The sequence below is a fragment of the Lissotriton vulgaris genome, chromosome 3_1 (assembly GCF_964263255.1).
Source record: "Lissotriton vulgaris chromosome 3_1, aLisVul1.2, whole genome shotgun sequence".
Classification (NCBI taxonomy): Eukaryota; Metazoa; Chordata; class Amphibia; order Caudata; family Salamandridae; genus Lissotriton; species Lissotriton vulgaris.
Genome location: NC_141689.1, coordinates 972,432,641 through 972,448,889, shown reverse-complemented (window position 1 = coordinate 972,448,889; position 16,249 = coordinate 972,432,641). Strand labels below are relative to the sequence as shown.

The following is a 16,249-nucleotide window of genomic DNA, read 5'->3' as shown; positions in this document are numbered from 1 at the left end:
ACGTATTTACAGTGCTCTTGGTGTAGAAAGAAAAGGAAGGGTTGGGAATTGGTGATGAGCGTGTGAGTGAGGGACAAGGAAAAGGCCTTTGTGACATATATACATCAGTTGCTTTTAGTGTAGACCCTCTCCGGGCTAACATAGGTCAGTTGTTCCTAGATATATACATAGCACTGAATAAACATTCACTGTTAGACTAATCTGTAATCAGTGCTAGAGAAGGAGGTGTATGTTGTCAAAGTTTCGACCCCTAGAAAGGAGGGTTGGTTCAGTCCTCACGGTGGGGTCCTTGTCATGACAGGACTAGGAAGAGCACCTGGGAATAATCGGAAACGTGTGTGAGAAAGTGCAGGCATATATATAGTGAATGCTAAAAAATGGATTAGGTAACGAAAACCTACTTAGGCCAACAGCAGGATTAATCCGCTGTCCAGCCAAAACAGGTAGGTGGGGCTTGTGATGGCTCCTGAAGTGAAAAGGAAACAAAATGTCAGATGATTATTATCTGCAATAGACGAGAGCCTCAATGGAAGGCCTATATGCTCATAACACCTACTGGTTCAACACTTAATGAAAGCGTACTGCTGAGGTAGAGTTAATCCCTCGCAGTGGGAACTGATCCAAAGTTTCTGCAGGAAACGAAAAAAAGAAGAAAGAAACTGGGTCCACTCCACAAGTCGTGCCCTTGTTAAAAAACATGTTTAGCAGTGAGCTGTGGCCCTGTGTTGGGCTCTTACTTTGAACCCGATCTGATCGGTTCAAAGAATATCAGTGGGAGGCCACTAGACAGGCCGTTTGCCTCTCTGGGAAAAGATTAAGTAAGCACACTGGGCTGTGCAGTGGCTGGAAGGGACGTGAAAACACTCTTTCTCGCATCTCGAGTCTAACTTGAAAGTTACCCTTGCGGTTAGTAAATAGGGATGTATGACGTTACAACGCATACATTCACAACGCATACCATTACAAAGAAACTTTTACAATGCAGGATCCATCACAACGCATGCCATTAAAACACATGCTATTACAACGCAGCTGCTATTACAAAGCATGCCATTACAACGTAAGTATGGGTAAGTATTTTTTTTTAATTAATGGGAATGTAATAGTAGTGTAAGTGTTGGATAGTGTAGGGGTTAAAATTACTATTCTAACTCCAGGGGGGGTGTAATAGGTGGGTAAGTGTTGGATAGTGTAGGGGTTAAAATTACTATTCTAACTCCAGGGGGGTGTAATAGTAGGGTAAGTGTTGGATAGTGTATGGGGTTAAAATTTGCATTCTAACTGCAGGGGGTGCGTAATAGTAGGGTAAGTGTTTGATGGTGTAGGGGTTAAAATTTAATTAAATACTTACCCATACTTACGTTGTATAGGCATGCGTTGTAATAGCAGCTGTGTTGTAATGGCATGCGTTGTAATGACATACGTTGTAATGGATCCTGCGTTGTAAAAGTTTTGTTGTAATGGTAGTGCATTGTTTTAGTTGTAATGTAATGGCTTTTCCCGTAAATAGGGGCACATTCCATTGGCATGACAAATGCTGGCCCAATTACAGTGATGGCGGTGTAAAGGGAGCATCTCCAGTATAACTAGCAAATTGTCCTTGCGGTTTGTTACGAAACATTGCACATGCATGTCAATTTACACATATGCTGACGCATTTGCAGTGACGGCGGTATTGCGGGAGGAAGGGGGCTCGGAGTGTCACTAGCCTGAGGGTGGTACACGTGCGCAGCGACGGCTCGTGGAGGGAGTTACGGTGGGGCAGGAGGGTGGGGAGGGGGAGGGGCAGGGCGGAGGTTGCTAAAAACCGGCATATGGATAATTGCAGGTAAGTAAACAATGTAATTAATAAAACGAATTTCGTAGCTCGCACTGCATTGCATTTTGCGATGCAAGGCGCACTACGAAATTCGTTTTATTAATTAAATTGTTTACTTACCTGCAATTATCCATATGCCGGTTTTTAGCAACCTCCGCCCTGCCCCTCCCCCTCCCCACCCTCCTGCCCCACCGTAACTCCCTCCACGAGCCGTCGCTGCACGTGCGTGGTAAATAAACTTGGCAAAAATGGCTGCGAGTTCCCATTCCTGATTCCTGGCCATCCGGCTCATGTGTGAGCGCGGGGCTGGCTGCAGACTCTTTAAAAATGTACCGGCGAGGCGCGCGTACAGCCGGCCGTACACGTTCAGCCGCTGGATACCGATGTAAAAGATGCTCGTCTGGTTCCAATCAGAAAAGAGGTTGCATCATCTAGGCATGTATGCGGAACGAACGTTCCGACAATGGGGGCCTGATCGGTATTGGACTAATCCTGATGTCAACTAGCTATTTCGACTAAGCTTGACATGCACGATATCTTGTTGGAACATACCCTGGCTGTCTGGAAAGAAATTCGTAATAAGGACACAGGGCCTCAATACATTCTAATAGTACGTTATATCAGGTTGGATACATGGAATCTCCATTTAGGCGTTCTCTGTACATAATTCATGTATAACTAACAACAGATTACAGAGGTAATATTCCCAGATTTTGAGTGTCATTTACAAACTACATCATCTCAATTCAGGCAGTCTGTACAGAATGCATGTATTACTAACAACATATCACAGAGGTAGTATTCCCAGATTTTGAGTGTCACTTACAAACTACGGGTCATGTACAAAGAATTTACATTGGCCCGTTGCATGTGTTCTCAATATCATTAGTTAACATGACTGAATTGAGTGTGTAGTGTTCCTGCGCTCAATACATGTGATAAAACAACTTAAAACAGATGTCGACAATGCCTTCTTTTGAAGTTATAGTCTGCCGTTTACATGTGGTATATTAATATACATATGCAAAACTGTAGGAGGCCATATGCTCCTGATTATGACAATCCTGCACCATAGTCGAAGTTGTAAATGAAAATGCTCATGGTGCATTGATCACGCACGCTGGCATACGTGATTAGGCATTACATGGGATGGTACTTTGCTTGAGTGATGTACATGTATCTCTCATTGAGGAATATAGTGATATCAGGTTTGGATAGAGCCTCTAGTAAATCTTAGTCATTCAGTGGTCAAACCAGCTAATTGTGCATTAGTGCCATCAAGTTTGTTTAGCCCATTGTTCACAGTGTCCAAAAAGTACATCCACTTACAGTCCCTTAGGTTGAAAATGGGACCCAGATCCCCTTCCCGTGCTCCCAAGGACACCTTCATGAGGACCAACCATTTCATTGACTCTGGTGTGTGTGAGTGGGCTTTAAAGTGTGCGAGTAAAGGAGCACCAGTAGTGTTACAATGGATTCTGCTACAGTGTTGTAGGATTCGTGATTTCAGCTTTTGTCGTGTTTGCCCGATGTATAGTTGGTTACATGGACATACAATCGTGCAAATGACATCACACGAATTGCAGTTGGTGTGGGCCTTAAGTTCAATAGTATGTTGTTTGTAGGCAAATGAGTTAGTTTCAATGGTCATCTTGCATGCCCTGCATTTAGTACATCTAAAATGGGCGATCACTTCAGGGAGATTCCACATGCTTTGGATTGTCTTTTTAGGTGGCATGTTCAAAAGGGATCGTACAACGTTATCTTTGATGTTGTTGGCTTTTCTGAAAGCGTGCAGTGGTGGTTCCTGAACATCGAGGTCGTCTGAAATAAGTCTCCAGTGTCCATTAATTTTCTTTTTGATTTCATTGCTCCTGGTGCAGTCGGTAGTGACACAGATCATTCTGTTATTTTCCGTTTGACGTTGCCTGGGCCTTAGTAGTGCCTCTCTGTTGTAGTACCAGGCTCCTTTTGAGTGCTCTTTTAACCAGTCTTTTGGGATATCCCCACTCAAAGAGGCGGTTTATAAGCTCATCTGATTCATGCGAGAAATCCTCCTTCAGTGAGCAATTTCTGCAAATACAGAGAATTGACCCAATGGCAGGTTGTCCCGGAGGCCTCTGGTACGGTGGCTTGTGTACCTTTGCAGGGTATTGCGTTCCGCTGGTTTTCTATAAAGGGTGGTATACAGATGATCCTCTAATGTCTTGATGGTGATATCTAAGAAATCTATGGTATATCTATCCCAGTGCCTTGTGAAATTGATGTCTTGGGAGCAAGTGTTCAAACAGTCAAAGAAGCTCTTCAATTCCATTTCATTTCCTGACCAGATTAGTAGCATATCGTCTATGTATCTTCGCCATTGTGTGACATGCATTCTGTATGGGTTGGTATTGGCGAAGATGTAGTTGTCCTCAAAGTTATTCATAAAGAGGATTACTAGGTCTGGGGCAAAGGCCGCCCCCATCACTACTCCTTTGGTTTGAATAAAGAATTCATTTTGGAAGACAAAAAAATTCTTAATCATTGCCACCTCCAGGAGTTCCACTATGAAGTGCGTCGGGACGCTGGCTGGTTGGGGTCTTTTGTCAAGAGCTTGGGTCATTACCTCCAATGCTGGTTGTTGTGGGATACTCGTATAGAGTGATACAATATCTAGTGTTACTAGAATGTGCTTGTCTGTGTCATACTTTATTTTGTCAATAGAGTTGATCACCTCCATCGTATCTCGAAGGTAAGTTCTCGTGCTTACTGCCAGCGGCTTTAAGAAGAAATCGATGTGTTTGCATACTGGGTCTAGGAGTGAACCGCATCCTGAGATGATGGGTCTGCCAGGGGGTTTGTCCAGATTTTTATGCACATTTGGTAATGTGTATATGGTTGGCAGACGTGGTTCGTTGTTGTTCAAGTACTCAAATTTTTGGTCTGACAGAAACCCGGCTTCCTTCCCTCTTTCCGTGATAAGCCTAATTTGTCCTCTGACTTCCTTGGTTGGATCTGCACTGCGTGCAGTGTAGCTCATGCCATCACGAAGTTGGGAATATATTTCTGCTTTGTAGTCTGGGGTGTTCTGCACCACAATAGCCTCATCTTATCTGCCAGCTTGATTACTATTGTCTTGTTGTTCTTCGAAGTATTCAGTGCTTCACGCTCCCCTTTAGTGATGTTGTGCTTCACGTTTGTCTTGGTTGTGCATGCTTTCATGACATCGCAAAGAACCAGACTTTCAAAAGTCAAGATTTTGTGCAACATAATGTGCGTTGGGGGCATGAAAGTGGATGGCGTTCACTTTCCAGTAGTCGGTGTCGAGGATATTGGCAGAGAGTGTCTGAAAAAATGTCTCAAACGGACATTCCGGAAAAAGCAGTGCAATTCTGCTTTAACGTTGAACCGATTGGCATGCGATTTTTGACTGGACAGCGGATTAATCCTGCTGTTGGCCTGAGTAGGTTTTCGTTACCTAATCCATTTTTTAGCATTCACTATATACATGCCTGCACTTTCTTACACACGTTTCCGATTATTCCCAGGTGCTTTTCTCAGCCCTGTCCTTACAAAGACCCCCACCATGAGGATTGAATGAACCCTCCTTTCTAGGGGTCGAAACGTTGACAACATACACCTCCTTCTCAAGCTCTGATTACAGATTAGTCTAACAGTGAATGTTTATTCAGAGCTATGTATATATCTAGTAACAACTGACCAATGTTAGGCCAGAGACGGTCTACACTAAATGCAACTGATGTATGTATGTCACAAAAACCTTTTCGTGTCCCTCACCCACACGTTCATCACCAATTCCCAATCCTTCCTTTTCTTTCTACACCAAGAGCACTGTAAATACGTACTGCACTGTTATTTTCTGGAGCAATTGTGTTGCCAATAACTAATGCTTTGATTAATAAATTGCATTCAGTGTTTAAAATCCATGAATAAAATTAATGTATGCATCTAAAGAATAGTATGAGTGGTGAATGCTATTTTATTCTATTTTTGTTTCACTACTAGAGTTGCCACCACAACCACTTTTTCAATTGTACTGCAATACTTACCCAGGTCGGGTAGTTTTTTTTGGGTTACCCCTTTGATACTTAACACTCCAGCGTAGTCGCAGCGGCAGTACGGGCGTGTTTATTGCCACAGAATACTGCAAAATTACTGAATGCTTGTTATCAAGGGAATGAGAAGGAGCCAGTCAATAGGACCAGAGGGGAGGTTTAGCTTACCTCACGGCATCAGGAACCAACCTCATCTGGTAAGTGTGGGAGAGGCCATACGTACACATGTTTGCCTTTTACAAAACCACCAGCTAGTGAGAGGCGGGCCCTGGGGGTTTCAGCTGTTAAAGGAGAGTATGTGGTGCAGTGTGTGGTGTCAGCACCACGCATTAGCCATGAAGAAGCTGTTTTTTATCATCAAGGGAAAAATAATACGTTAAAAGTGCCTTTCAGTGGGAGCACTCCTTTTAAAGTGCCCATTTTCAGAAATAGCTTGAAGGAGGTGCCACATGAAGGGGTGTTGCCATGTGTGAAAAGGACTCTACCTACAATAAAATGCTTTATGTTGGGTGATATTTTAGTGAATACAGTCCAGTCACCTGGGATGGAAACTTTTCAAGGACTGGGGGAAAAGATAACATAGCTAGGAAGAAGAGGTTTTGTAAGGCTGTAGGGAGTCAGGTAGGGAGTGTTAAGGCACTTTTACGAGACACAATCAATCAATCAATCATGACATTTTTAAAGAGCACTACCTACCCGTGAGGGTCTCAAGGTACGGGGGGCTGCTGCTAGTGATCGAAGAGCCAGGTCTGGAGGAGTCTTGTGAAGGTCAGTAGGTCTTGGATCTGCTGTAGGTTGGTGGGGAGTGAAGGACTGGGCTAATTTAAGGCCCAGCGGTGCCAGGGGACAACACCTGAAACCTTCGTGGGGATACCTGTTCCGGCGTACAAATTACAGAGACATGGGACACTTCCTTCGGCGTCAAAGATCAGCGTTTATTTACTGCAGGGACACAGAAATCGCTAGAAGTACAACAGAGTGTATGTTCAGAGAGTCTGCTTCAAATTGCAAAAGTGGATCGCTCCTTTTATACACATTTTCGCCATTGCACAACATAACAAACAAAAGGTTACAACTCAGTTCCCACAGTAAACTTCAAAAGGATCGCATTCATGTTTTCAGAAGCCCGGAACATAATTACAGTAACATGTCGGTTCCCAACTGTAAAAGCACACTATCCCACCATTAGGCACATTCCATTCTAGTTGTAAACGACCTAAGAGAAGGGACAGAAACAGGTGCAGGAAAAACAAAGACAGACAACAAATTGAAAAGAGTGTGGGGGCAATATCGGAAGCGTGATCACAGGATCAAAGGATTCGAGCCTAACGTATGCAAGGCTGAAACAATAGACCGGCACGGCAAGTTGAGCCTCGAGCGGAGCCATCTGCTTCTACCGTGTCATTCCCCCTGTCATAAAGGCACACTCAAAGGAATATGCATCTTCGGCAAGAGCTTGGGAATCCCAGGCTCATCAAGCGGACATTGTCCGTTCGCCGGCTACGTGAGGGCAAGAAACAAAATGGATGCCATATCTAAAATGGAACCCGAAGGTTCAGATGAAAAACCCGTAAATAAGACGAACCCTTCCAAGTAGTGCAGCGAAAACGCGTACATCTACTAATCTCATCATTTACGGTTTGTAGATACCAAACTCATCCATATCCGAACAAACCCAAAACGTCGTTCCGATTCTCACCGAACCTCAGACGCTCCTTTTGCCCTCATGTAGGCAAGCACTAGTCGATATCAGAATCAATATCGATATTCATCAGATCGTTTAGATGTTGCTGGAACATTATTCTATCCATCAATGTATCTCTGGTAACAGATGGCCTTCTTATACACGTTGTAGCACAAAGGCTACATAAGGTAGGACCACACTGTACACAAAGACAACACATGAACAGAAACGTCACAACAACCCCTACAATCATCAGAATCTTCCAACCCCAAGTCGACATCAGACCCCAAAACCATCCTAGAAGCGTCCAATCACCTTCGTCCACGTGAATGGACTCGGAGATTTTATGCAACTTCGAGATGGCTTGATAAACAGTTGGAGCATTATCAGGTATGAAAATACAGCAGCTTGAATGGATCACCTTGCACACACCACCTCTATCTGCGAGTACAACATCTAGAACCATCCGGTTCTGTAACGTCATCAGTCTATCCGCTTGAAGCTCTGCTGTCAAGTTACCAAGAGCACTTGCAGTTATATTAGCAGTTGATTCTACCACACGAGTCAACTGTCACAGGTTCCTACTATTGACCATAGGTCCCCAAAATGGTAGGAAACCCTTAAAGAAGTCTCCTGCTTCTTGACCGGCAGTGTCCTCTTTGCTAATAACGCCTCTCACAACTCTTGTCTTGTGATAGTCTGAGGCAACTATGAAAGTCGGTGGCAAGATATTCGCGATATAACAGGTGCCCGAGAAGTCACGGGGCAACCACGTATAACCGCAATCATAGCACATAAAATAGGTACCCTTGGCAGTCATAAATACAGGGGAAGAGAGCATCGGTAAAACGTATGTCTCAGTATAAGCACTCTTCCCAAGCTGAGCTCTCGGATTACGACCAAGACCTTGCGAACAGAAATGACCAAGGTGGGGTACAATCCAGATTGGAGACGAGCTCTTAAGCTGTCTATCACCTACTGAAATACTGTACTCAGCCTCACTCAGATCCTTGTAAGCTCGCACCTCTTCCTCTGGAATAAGCGATGCATCAAAAATATCTCTATCCAGATCAGCAATCGCTATCGCCAAAGACTTGTGGTACGGGCCAGAACCAGGGTCTGTGGAACGTGGCTCTCGACGGGGGTAGGAATCTAGTGCACTACGGAACATGGTTTGGAACGCCCGAGCTGACCCCTGGGAGCTGTAGAGAAGAACTAAATACGGAATACCCTTATCCATGGTATGTGGCATTAACCCACACACCCAACAGTTGGTAGTGTTCATCACCAACTGATGCCGATGCAAAAGTTGGACAAAGGAATTGTTCATGAATTCCGCACGTCTGACCTGTTCATGTTGGGGCAGAGGATGAAAAGAATGTGGAGAGACAGTGGGAACGAGAACGGAATTCAGATCATGAGAAGGAGGAGTAGATGAAGTGGAAGGCAACAGTGACTGAATCCCAAAATACACTCCACCCACCAATAACATAGACACAGTTAGGAACAACATAAAAATCTGAAACAGAAAACACTTTGTTCGTAAAATCTTACGCAACTTAGATCTTTGCGCCAACATCATCTCTCTTTCTGACAGCTTAGAGAACTCCATCCTCTAAAGACCGTCCATAACGTTCTTGACGCACCTGATTCTGAGTAGCAATTGTCAATTCCCAGGAGTTCCCAGAAACAGACAAAAGTAACCGACCTAGTGTCAGAAACCTGCCAAACAGAAGTAGGTACCCGTACAGCCCTACGGCCAACCCAGATGGTAGGTTTAATCAATGAAGCATTCAATTTCATATAAGTCTCCTAGATGCACAGAAAAAGAATACACGTGATATGTCAAACAAAATGAAAGAACTCAAGATCAGGAAAAATGCAAATATTTACAATGTTCATAGCAACAGAAAGGGGGTAATGTAAGTTCAAAAAAATAAAAGGGAATTTTTTATTTGTCCTTAATCACGCGATCGAAGGAAATATCGACATTTTGCAGGTCGAGTTTGTTCTTCAAACAATGGTTCAGGTGGCAAGACAAAGTTCGATTGTTCAGGTGACTGTTCAGAACTTGAATTCTCCAATGCTGAGGACAAAGGTATAGTTCCAGATGATTCAACAGACGTATCTGGCTCAGCTGGATCGATCTCTACAGGTTGAGCATCACTAAATGGCACATATTTTGGGATGACATCAGTTTCAGTCGGGGCAAACCCTTTCCTTATCCAATTATTTGCTGGCAATGGAAGCGGCACTCTCTTCGTATGGGTGGCGTGCACCCAATGTTTCCTGCCGTCCAACCGAACTGCAGTCCTCGTTGCCAACAAGACTTGGTAGGGTCCCACGAACCTTGGCTCAAGATTTCGTTTTCTCCCAAAATTGCGGCCTAGTACCCACTCTCCAGGTTGGAGCCGATGTCCAGGCCCTTCTGTTTGTGCCGGTAGAGCTTCAAAAACCTGTTGATGAATCAAACTCAATTTAGCAGTCAGATCGTAAAGATAGTCAATCAACATTGAATATTCAATTCTGCTAAATTCCTTAGGCCTTGGAACTCCCCAAATGTTCGCAGGACGGCCGAACACAATCTCATATGGGCTAATCCCTACTCGAGAGTGCACAGTCGCCCTGGTCGACAGGAGAGCTAGAGGCAATGCATCAGGCCATGATAACCCAGTCGTTGCTTGGATTTTGGCAAGTTTCAGTTTCAGAGTACCATTGTACCCTTCCACCAAACCCGCATGAAATTTTTGGCGAATACCCAAACCCGCACACACACTCTTCATCACACTTCCCACGAACTCACTACCATTATCCGACCATACGATCCGTGGCATTCCATATCTTGGGAAATATTCTTTGAGTAGAACTTTTGCTGTGGACAGGGCAGTATTATCCTTAAGAGGGTAGGCCTCAATCCATGTGGAGAACGCGCAAACCACAACCAATACATATTTTAAATTATTGCATCTCTCCATATGGATGAAGTCCAATTATATAACTTCAAAGGGGCATGTAGGAGGAGCAAAATGACCAGGTGGAGTGGGAGTGCCCTTGCCAGGATTATGCATCAAACATACCATACAGTTCTTGACCACTCTCTCAGCACACTTAGCAATCCCATCATTCTTCCATACGGGAGACAACAATTTACATATACCTTTCGCGCTAATATGTGACATGCCATGGGCCATAGTAACAACGGCAAGCACATACACATCCGGTAACATCCATCTCTGATACTCTGACAAATTAACCCAACATCCATTCATGTCTAACTTCCCCGTGCTTTCTTTCCACTTAGCCTTTTCAGTTTCGGTGGCCTCATTCTGAATCGCTTTCACACTCTCAACTGTGTCCTCACACATACCAGTTTCCGCCAGCCATCTCACTGAACTCGTAACATACATTCGATTTGTCAGGTTCTTGGCCGTTTCCTTAGCAATCTCATCTGCAAACGCGTTACCACGACCAACATCATCTGTAACCTTTCGATGTGCGCTGCATTTAATGATTGCCACTTGCTTAGGCAATGTAAGTGCATCTAGAAGATCGTTCACGAGCTGTCCGTGTTGAATCTTTGTGCCATGAGACGTCATGAATCCTCTCTCTCTCCACAATCGACCAAAACTATGCGCTACACCAAACGCATACTGACTGTCAGTAAACAAATTCACTCGCATTCCTTTAGACAAAACACACGCTCTCGTTAAAGCAATCAACTCTGCCGCTTGCGCCGAATTCTGACTCAATCTCGCAGTTTCCACAACCGTACTCAACGTCACTACAGCATACGCAGTCATCACATCACCATTCGGCAACTTGAAGCATGAACCATCAACATACAAAGTACCATCAGGATCTACCAATGGAGTGTTTTTCAGGTCAATACGACCCTTCGTCTCTTCTTCAGTTCTTAAGTAACAGTCATGTGGTGCTACATCACCTGATTCCATATGAATCGGCAACAATGTCGCTGGATTCAACACATTACAACTTTTTATCTGTATATGACTTACCAAAAGTGTCAACTCATAGCCGGACAACCTTGCACTAGTCAAGTGTTGAGTCTTCGTTCGATTCAAGAGAGTGTCAACTGCATGCGGAACCATCACTGTAAGCATATTATCCATGACCAGACCTGCGGACTGTTGAATGGACACCGCATCTGCCACTGTCGCCCTTAGACAACTCGGCAATGCTCTAGCTACAGGGTCTAAAGTCGAAGAAAAATATGCACATGGACGCTGTTTGCTGCCAAATTGTTGCGTCAAAACACTTAACGCATAACCTTCTCTCTCGTGAACGTATAGTGTAAACGGCTTACTGTAATCAGGAGTACCTAACACAGGAGCCGAACACAACGCATCACGCAATTCAGAAAAACTTTTCTGACAATCTTCAGTCCATGGCAAAGGAGTCGGAACATCCTTGCACGTGAGAGCTAACAATGGCTTCGCTAACAATGAAAAGTTTGGAATCCATTGCCTGCAGTATGACGTGATACCTAGAAAGGCACGTACGTCTCTTTGAGTTGTTGGCACAGTCATTCGAGCGATCGCTGCAATTCTTTCTGGGGTCAACCTTCTTCCCTCCTTTGACAATAAGTGACCTAAATAGGTTACTTCTTGACAGCAATACTGTAGCTTAGAAGGCGACACCTTGTGATGTAAGTCACATAAATGCTTTAACAACGATACCGTAGCAGTTTTACAAATTTGCTCAGTGTCGGCAGCCACTAACAGATCATCGACATACTGAATCAAGGCCGCACCAGCAGGTAACACAAACGCATCAAGTTGACTCTTAAGGGCCTGACTGTAGATCGATGGACTCTCACAGTAGCTCTGTGGTGCGCGTTTAAACCTAAAACTGCGACCACCTAATGAGAAGCCGAATAGATCTCTGCTTTCCTCAGCAATCGGAATACTAAAGAAAGCATTCTTTAGATCTATCACCGAAAACCAGGAGGCAGAGGCTGGAATCAGGGTCAGTAAAGCTGTAATGTCAGGAACCACTGGAAACTGTGGAATCACGATTTTATTCACTTCTCTCAAATCAATCACAAAACGGTACACAGGAGGCTTGGATGGGTCAGTTCGTTTCAAAATAGGTAACACCGGAATATTACACACATTTCCCCGAGTTTCTACAATAACATCCTTTTCGATCAAGTCATAAGTGATCGCTAATAGCGCTCGCTCGCCATCAAGAGAGATACAATACTGGGGGATACGCGGTAATCTCACATGTGATTTCAAGTGGACTACATAAGGTGGTATGTCCAGTAGGCCCAAATCATTGGGACCAGTTGCCCATAAAGACTCAGGAAGGGAACTCAATTCCGGTGGGAGCTTATCAGTTGACAAGACCATAGGAGAGATCACTCTTTGACCTAATGTAAGCTCCACTCCCGTAGGAGAGCAATACAGAGTCGCATATAACCGCTTTAACAAATCCAGACCCAAGAGATTCTCACCACAACCAGTAGTTAGAATCAAAGGAGCCTCTAGCTCACGTGTCCCGATCGTAAGGGACAAAGGGCTAGAAACTGGATTGCTAACTGGGGCGCCAGAGAATCCAACAGAAACATTCGTTAAGCCAGACAAAGGTGCGCCAGGGAGTTTCGAATGCATGATGGAACTTTTTGCTGCACCAGTGTCCAACAGAAAAGGCTCAACTACGCCCGATTTGGCAACTGCGACTTAAGGCCCTCTCTGATCAACCGGAACTGATACTACTCCCTCTCTTTGTCTATGGCTGTCCTAATAATCATTGTCTGCACCAATCTCATGCTCAACATAATAGTCATCCACATGATACTGTGCAGATCTACCAGACGATGTATTTCGCTGATCAAAACAATTGTTCGTGTCCGATGGAGGAGCAGAATGCTCATTTTGATTTTGAGAGGTGCCACGACCTCTACCCCGAGAGATTTTCTGATGACCACCACGACCTCCTTGAACCGAGACACCATTCGTTCGGTCACGTAAAACAGGGCAATTAAACTTATAATGGCCCTCACCCTTACAATATGCACACTGATTATTCCCAATCATAGATCTGGATGTAGAGTATTCAGAGTGCGACTGCATCCTAGAAGACTGTGCCTGTGGTCGATACTGCACATGCTGCTGTTGCGAATCATTGCTGCAACAAGACCTTAGGTTTTAGCTCCTTCGTTTTCTTTTCTGCACGATCAGTCTCCTCTTTTTCCCTATTCTCATAATATTGAGCCGTTGCTAATATTTGAGCTGTTGTTGAAACAGCCCAAGCACTTTCAGAATTTTTCAATTTATTGCATAGTTCAGGCAACAGATTGAACACAAACTTATCAACAAACAATCGCTGACCTCCCTCAGTGCTCATGTCCTGAACACTATGATCGATAAATGCCTCCTCAAACCTAGTAAAGAAATCGGAGACACTCTCGTCTTTCTTTTGTTTGCAAGCAGACAATTTATCCCAGTTCAACCTCATTGCTGGCATGAGTGTTTTCATGAGCGTAATGATTCTTTGGGGCAGATCCGTAATTAACTGTTCAGGCTTGGCCCACCAACTTGCTGTCCATCGGCTGCTACAATCGCAGCCCAATCACCACCTAACTCAGCTGCATGATTCTCGTGACGAATCTTCGCCCAGATTGGTTGCGGTACTACATTACCAAACAACATGTCGATATCAGCAAGGTTCATAATAGAAGCACCCACAAATTGGGATAACTCCTTGTAATAACCTGCCGGATTGTTCCGTGGGTCAGGCAAGGATTGTTTCACCTGCAAGACTTCTGATCGCTTCCATGGGAGGTGTATCCAAACTCTCTGGAAGTGTGGCAAAATTGGAGGAATGACAGCAGCATCACCTGGCCTCCACACTGGGGGGACCTCTCGCATGGGATACTGACCGGATTTCATTTTCGGATCATCGAAGTCGTCGTCAAACGACACTCGTGAAGGCACTGTCGACCTAAAAGCTAACAATCGCTCTAATGCACGCCGTACATCACCACCTACAATCATACCGTTCGAAAACTGACTCTGAAGTTCAGTCATATCGGGCGGTACGATATCTAGCTCATCATTATCCCACTCCTCTCTCAATGATTTGCACATCTCTTCGAACACGAATCTCTGTGTGGGCTCATTAAACTGAGAGAACGGATCGAAAACTATGCGTGAAGTGTACTTAGCAGGGTGTCTAATCCACCTACGCGCCATAGTTACTAACGTCTCACTCTCCCTTACACCAGGCATTTGACTTCGTCTCTGAGAGATTTCAGAGACATCAGATTCAAATAACGATCCGAAAAGTGGAGAATAGAGAGTAGCAACAGAATTAGGTATACGTTTACGAACAGAAGGAGAAGAGGAGAGAAGAACAGGAGCAACAATATTAGGACTAAACGTAGGAGCAGTGGGAGTAGCCAAGATAACAGGAGTAGTAGTAATAATAGACTGAGAAGTTACGGGCAGAGGAGCAGTAGGAAGAAGAGGTGGTAAAGGAGCAGGGCCCACTTGAGGAACAAGGGGATTTGGAGGAACAGGACCAACTACAGGCTGACCAGCAGCCGCCGGAACGACAGGCGGAAGAACAGGAGGAACTATAGGGGCTATAGTACCCTGTACATTAGGGGGTGGTGACTTTAGTAAATAAGATAACAAAGGATCCTCTTTCGATTCTTCTTCCTTCTTTTCAGAACTCGACGGTAAAACCGGATAACATCTATCCACCGCCATGCTATGCTGTCTGATAGAAACTTCCTTTTCCTTCTCTGCCTTGTCTCGCTGATGCTGTTCTGCACCTTGCATTATCGAAAGGACACCCTCTTTCTTATTTTTCTTAGTCAGCTTGATTTCTTTCTGTCTGGCCTCTTTGCGCCATAACCGAAAGGAATCAAACATTGCTGGCCTGGCTTTCTTTTTAAACAATTTTGCTTCGAGATTATCTAAAATCTCAGTTTCAAAGCTACCATGGGGTGGCCAACTAAGGACACCATCTTTTCTCGTATAACGGATCCAAAATTCATTATATATAATGGGGCCCACTCCATGTCGGCTATAGAGCTCATAAATCGGAGTTCCAACCGGAGGTATCGGACACGAGTCCTCCAACCGGGAATCCGTGTTGCAACATCTAAGAAAACCAAACAAAATACTACGGCCAGGCATCATGCACACTAACCGAGTTTCAAACTTCAAGGGTTATCGAATTACGATATCCTCGCAAAAAAAAAATATGAGACCCTCGGTTTTTGGCAATTGCAATTGTCAAAGAAAAACCCAACAACTAAGAATCAAAAAATGCAATGGAACCATGCAATCAACCAAGTTTCAACAACAACAACCAAGTTTCAAAGTACTAAGCAAATGTCAAGCAAATGCAAAGTTTTCAAATTTGAAACAAATTTTCCTAAAAAGGAACCAAAGAGCTAACTGGGAGCGACCCACAAATACTTAACTGAACGAACAATGGCGTCACCAGGAAGGCCCGTCTATCGTCTCGCCGTACAAAGGACTATGCCAGGCGCCAAAACAGGTCGACAGTCAGGGCATCAGTCCGTCGCAGCCGTCGGGAAGCGGGAATCTTCGCGGGAAAAATCTTCGGACCACTTATTTCGACAACAGGATCGATGAAGCGGGGTGCACCTTCCCTCGGAGATTTCACACGAAGTTCCTCACGATCGTCAGG

The 16,249-nt window shown here is 44.4% G+C and overlaps 1 pseudogene; it reads right to left on the bottom strand.

Moving 5' to 3' along the window:
- Positions 1-7,616: 7,616 nt before the first annotated feature.
- Positions 7,617-9,173, bottom strand: LOC147727278 (uncharacterized; annotated as a pseudogene).
- Between the last annotated feature and the right edge of the window lie 7,076 nt (positions 9,174-16,249).